We start from the raw sequence: 6000 nt of genomic DNA, 5'->3' as shown, positions 1-6000 counted from the left end.
GCATATGTTGTCAAAACTTGTTGCTTTGCAGCAGCTGTACATTGCAATACGTAGTAATAAAAAGATCTAAATTACAATAAGTACGAAGTAGTAGAAATAATTAGTGCAAAAAGAAAGCAAAAAAGGAAAAAAAAATAATCGTGAGGTTGTATACCTGGTTTCATTATCCATTCAGAAATCTGATGACGGATGGGAACAAGCTGTTCCTGAAAAGCTGAGGATGTTTCTTCAGGCTCTTGTACCTCCTCCTTAGGTAGAAGTGTGAAGAGGGTATGTCCTGAGTGATGGGAGTCCTTGATAAATATTATTTTTTCCCTCTCCTATACATTGAAATGCATTGTGCAATGTCCAAGTTAACATTTGGAGTATAAGTGTTCAAACTAATCCCTATAGTCAGTTGTATACTGTGGGTACTAATCAATCCTATTTCTAGGCCAGGATTGTGTATTGACAGCAAGGGAGCTAAGTGCTTGTTTCCACCTGCTGTATTGTTCAGAACTGGAGTACAGTACAATACATAGTTTTTTGAGTAAGTGGCTGCAACGAGAAATTTAAATCCAAAAACCCTTTTGAAAGGGACCTGGAAAATGAACATTGAGGCACTTTTGTTTGCTTTTTTGGTTCTTATTTTATTCATTTGCTGTATGTCACATCACTGTAGCCCCCTGTCCACATCTCAGTCCCCCTGCCCACCAGTCCACCAATCACCTCTAGTCTATGTCCCTCTGTACTGGCTACTTTCCCTCTACACTCTCAGTCTTGGTGCAAGGTTTTGATCCAGAACATCGATAATTCCTTCCCACAACTGAGTACTTCCTGCAGGTTGTTTGTTGGTTCATATTCCAGCATCTGCAATCTCTTCACTGTGCACTTCCTATGGACGGAGAACTTCATTATAAGAGTCATTATCCTGTCAGGTGGAGACAGTGTACCACGTGTATGTGGAATGAGAAGCATTGTGTTCTCTACTTGAATATGAAAAGGGTCTTCTTCTGAAGCTCTGCCCCACAGTACTGATCTACAGTCACTCAGTACAGAGAGTGGGCCACTCAGAGGAACTGCTAGTTGGCTTGCTCTTGATCTGGCCGAGCTGGTTATTCGTGGGTCCAGGTGCAGAGCAGTTCAGGTTTCCTCCTGCCCTTCTTTCGGGGTTACAAACGTGTCCAAACATCCCTATGAAAGGAGAAAGCTGAGTCTGTGGGTACAATGGAGGATTTCCAGGAACAATGGGCTCCTCAAGATCTCAAACATGTTGCGGATAGTGATGCCTGTATCTTATTAATTCATTTTTATTCTAATATATGTTTTTTAAATTTTTTTTGAGATATAGTGCAGAATTGGCCTTTCCAGGCCTTCGAGACGCACTGTGCAGCAATCCTCCGATTTAATCCCAGTCTAATCACGGGACAATTTACAATGACTGATTAACCTACCAATCAGTAAATCTTTGGACTGTGGGAGGAAACTGAAGCACCCAGAGGACACCAGCACCGTCACACTCCTCACACACAGCGGCGGGAATTGGCCTGGGTCGCCTGTACTATAAAGCGTTGTGCTAATCGCTACACATACCCCTTTATGTGTGTATTTATTTACTTATCACGAGTACGTCGAAACAAATAGTGAAATACGTCATTTGGATTAACAATCAACACAACCTAACGATGTTCTGGGGGCAGCCCACAAGCGTCACCATGTATTCCACGCCAGCATAACATTCTCACCATGTTCAGCTGAACAACACAACAGCTGCAACAAAACAACACAGGCAAAATGAGCCCCCTTGCACCTCCCACCCACCCATCTTGTCTAATTAAATTTTAATCTACAATAGTTTATATAATGTATTGCTGAGATAGTGTAATCATTTGAATAAAATTTTGTATATAGAAAAAATATCAAAATCATGGATGTGGAAGCACAAAAATTGCAACCTTTGGTCCCTGAAGAGCACTAACGATCCAGATGGACTTCCAAGACACTTCCACTGTCACAACAACTGATTTCTGGTTTATTAACAAATATTGTTGATGCTAAGCAACAACTTTGTCCTCATCGAGAACTTACAATTACCACAGTCAGTTCTCATCCTGGCCCAATACTTTGTATTTATTGATGGAGTTCCTGGAAATCCAGCTTGGTGTCAACCGCTCTTACTTAGTGGGACCAATGCTAACAGTAGTACAGCAGAAATTATGTGGTACTCACCAGAATATTCAATCGTAAATGTCTCCGGTGTCACATCACTGAACTTAGTTCTGAGGGAGCTGTCCGATGAATGTCAGTCTGTTTTTCTAATACCTTTGATAGAACAGATAGTAGCATCTTAGCTGCAGAATTCTCAGCAAAGGGGTTTGAAACCAATGGGTGTGTTACAGATTGTGAACACTGGAAAAGATTACATTTGTTGTGTTGACCAAAACGATCAACGTTTTTGGAAAATCTTCTTCCCCTTGCCAACGGATTTCTGAACAAACAGTGAACCAACCTATGAATGTTATCTCACTATTCTTGCTCTCTTTTTGCTTTCTTATTTAATTAAATGTTTATATTTTTATTGTATTTATAGTATTTTAATGCATTGCTCTGCTGCAGCAAAACAACAAATTTCACAACATATATCAGTGAATCATTCTTACTCTGATTCTGATCCTGGTTCTGAATAATGTGACACTCATTGTGTTTTGAACATGTTAAAGCCAACATTAATTACCTGAATGAAAAGCTTAAGAGCTTAAACATATCCTGAGCTCCCCTGTGGACAAAACTTTCCAAGCTTGAGGTTTTCCTTTGAATGCATCAGTGATTTAGGTTGGGCAGGTGGCTCTCCTACCTGGCATACTTATACTCACTGAACTTGTTCACAAGGAAATCCAGTTTAACCAGCCACGCATCATCAATCAGCATGTCCAGATTTCTCATCAGTCAAGAATTTACATAACCCTCACTTGAGATTAAATGCACTGATTAATATTGTCTTAATGGCTGTATGAGTAAGCAGTTCTGCTCAACACCCACCTCTAAGCACCTGGACAACTGTTGTTCTATATTTATTAAGATATATCTGATGCAATCATGGAGAAGGCACGCCAGTGGCTATACTTCACTAGGAGTTTGAGGAGCTTTGGTATGTCACCAAAGACTGTTAAATTTCCGCAGATGTACCATGGAAGACATTCCAACTGGCTGCATCACTGTCTGGTCTGTAGGCTCCAATGGACAGGATCAGGAAAAGCTGCAAGGGGCTGTAGACTCACCCAGCTCCATCACAGGCTCAACCCCTCCTACCATTGAGGACATCCTCAAAAGGTGGTACCTCAAGAAGATTCATCCATCATGAAGGATCCTCACCATCCAGAACATGAATTCTTCTCATTAAAACCATCAGGGAGGAAGAAAAGGTGCAAACTCAACATTTGTGGAAAAGCTTCTTCCCTTCCACAATCAGATTCCTGAACAGACTATGTACTCATAAACATTACCTCACTATTCCTCTTTTACACAATTTATTTATACTTTTTAATTGTAACTTATGGTAATTCTTGATTGGTCATTGTAGTGCTGGCACAAAACAAAAAAGTTCACAACTTAAGTCAGTGAAAATAAATCTTATTCTGATTAATCATGTCACCTGAATGATTTGGGGAGAGATATGAAGAAGACAGATTCAATATCTTTCATAACACCCCTATAAAAAGTGACTGCCTACAAATTCTTCCCTACTCAGCAGTGCCAAATGCAAAGTTCAAAAAGTAAGTTTCAAAAATAAAAGTATACAAATTAAGTTTATTATTGAAGTACGTATGTGTCACCAATATTACTTATTTTCTAATTGAGGTACAACATGGAACAGGCCCTTCAAGCCACACCGCCTATCAATGCCCAATTAAATGCTAACTGAATCACAGGACAATTTACAATGACTAATCAAGCTACATCTTTGGACTGTGGGAGGAAACCAGAGCACCCAGAGGAAACCCACGCAGTCATGGAGAGAACATACAAACTCCTTACTGGCAGCGGTGAGAATTGAACCTGGGTCACCTGTACTGCAAAGCGTTGTGCTAACCACTACATTGCCATGCTGCCCCTTGAGATTCATTTTCTTGCAGGCATTCACAGTAGATCAAAGAAATGCAATAGAATCAATGAAAAACATGAACAAAAACTGACAAGTAATCAATGTGCAAAAGAAGATGGTCTATGCACACAAAGTCATAATAGATAAAACTGACAGCATGAGCTGTAGAATCCTGGGAGCTTAGTCCATAGGTTGTAGATCAATACTCTGTAATAATATCAGAACATTGTTCTCTGGCCGTGAAATGCTTTCCATGGACATGAAAGGAACTGAAATAATGAAGGTAGAGTACAGCACAGTATGATTAACTTACAGTACATTTAGTACAACTGACTGGAGGCAAGCACCAAGTCAAATGTATCTAAATTGTAAGAGATACGTTTCCTTTGCAGTTTCTAAATGTTCTCCCATCAATATAGCGACATTTGTGCAGTCTCCCCTGCTGCTAAAGTCATGAAAACATCTAACAAATTTGAGTTTCTTTGATGTTGTTGTTGAGTTTTTCTTTGTAAAGAAGGAACATTTATTTGCTAATCCAACCTTTATTAAATTTATGGTATTAGTGGATTTATCATGTTGTTAGAAAGTTATTGGCACATGCACAACCAAGCAAGAAGAATCTCATTCTCTCGTCAAAGTACAAAAGTTAAAAGTAAATTTATTATCAAAGTACATATATATCGTCATATACTCCCTGAGATTCATTATCTTGTGGACATCCACAGTAAATACAAGAGACACAATGGAATCAATGAAAGAGCACACACAACGAGACAGACAAACAGCCAGTGTGCAAAAGGCAACAAACAGCGGAAATACATAAAGAAATAGAAAAAAAATGATTATAATAATAATATCAAGCCCCTACCTCAGGTTTTACCAGCTTGAGCTGAGAAAAAATAAATAAAAATAATAATAAGCAACCAGCACTTCATGCAAATATTTGCAATTCCGATAAGAAGTACTGTATAGACCTCTAAACTTAAACAGACAGTGTGGATTGTGGGTTTTTCTACTGGGGGGGGGGGTAGCTGCAGAGAGGACAGGAGGGAAGATGGCTGAGGAAGTTGTGGGAAGGAGCATCCCTCATGCACAAGGTGCTTTGTGCAAATGAATGGTTCCAACAAGGAAGGACCAATACTCCTGAGTGATAGCCTGTTGGGTCAATATGGACTTCAAGTGAAAGTCGAAATGCAGTGTGTGCTTTCCCTCAGAATGTGCGTCCAGCATGTGAGTAAAAAGACAACTTCAAGATGAGCTCCAACGATGTGCACATTTGGACTGGGAAATTCTAATGGGCCCTTTTTATTTCTTTTCTTTTTCTACAAACTCTTCAATAAAACTGAAATTTGGTAAACATACTTCCTTTATAATTTTATGCAGTGTATGATTTGTTATTTCTTACCAACAGACAATTGTGTATGGGCAGTATTTACACGGCATTCACTCAAGTTGAGGTTTCTTTAATCGGAACATCACGACTTTCCAGTTTGGTTGAACCCCAAATCATACCAACCCTGGACACCTATTGTTTATAAAGGTGGCCTTCTCCCTGCTGAGTCCCACGGCTGTTAGCAGGGTCGGCTAACAAGCCAAGTTTCTATACAAGCCCGTGGAGTGGGGGTTATTGTCCAGTGATTTGCTGAATGCTGTGTAATTACTATTAAAACTTGGTTAAGAAGATTGTGTGTTTAAAACTGTGTTAAAACTAGTGTTGGGGAAAGTGACTAAGATTATCAAGGATGCTGCAGGGATTAAGCTTTGGTGTGATTCAGAATCAGAATTAGAATCAGGATTAGACTTTAATCGCCAAGTACCTGTACACATACAAGGAATTTACTTCCGGCAGATGTTGTCTCTCTGCTCATAACAATAATAATGATAAATATAAATGAAAATATAGATTATACATACAAGTA

At 39.3% G+C, this 6000-nt stretch overlaps 1 long non-coding RNA gene across 2 annotated transcripts in view; it reads right to left on the bottom strand.

Moving 5' to 3' along the window:
- Positions 1–728: 728 nt before the first annotated feature.
- Positions 729–6000, bottom strand: part of LOC132395355 (uncharacterized) — a 67566-nt gene continuing 62294 nt past the window's right edge. For both annotated transcript variants that reach the window (XR_009512582.1, XR_009512581.1), the window contains 2 exons: positions 2209–2301; positions 729–1173 (listed from right to left, as the gene is read on the bottom strand). This is a non-coding gene — a long non-coding RNA (uncharacterized LOC132395355). The remainder of the gene's footprint in view (positions 1174–2208; positions 2302–6000) is intronic.

The sequence above is a fragment of the Hypanus sabinus genome, chromosome 6 (genome assembly GCF_030144855.1).
Source record: "Hypanus sabinus isolate sHypSab1 chromosome 6, sHypSab1.hap1, whole genome shotgun sequence".
Taxonomy (NCBI): Eukaryota; Metazoa; Chordata; class Chondrichthyes; order Myliobatiformes; family Dasyatidae; genus Hypanus; species Hypanus sabinus.
Note: the sequence above shows the minus strand (reverse complement) of the source record. Positions and strands in the feature narration are given on the sequence as shown.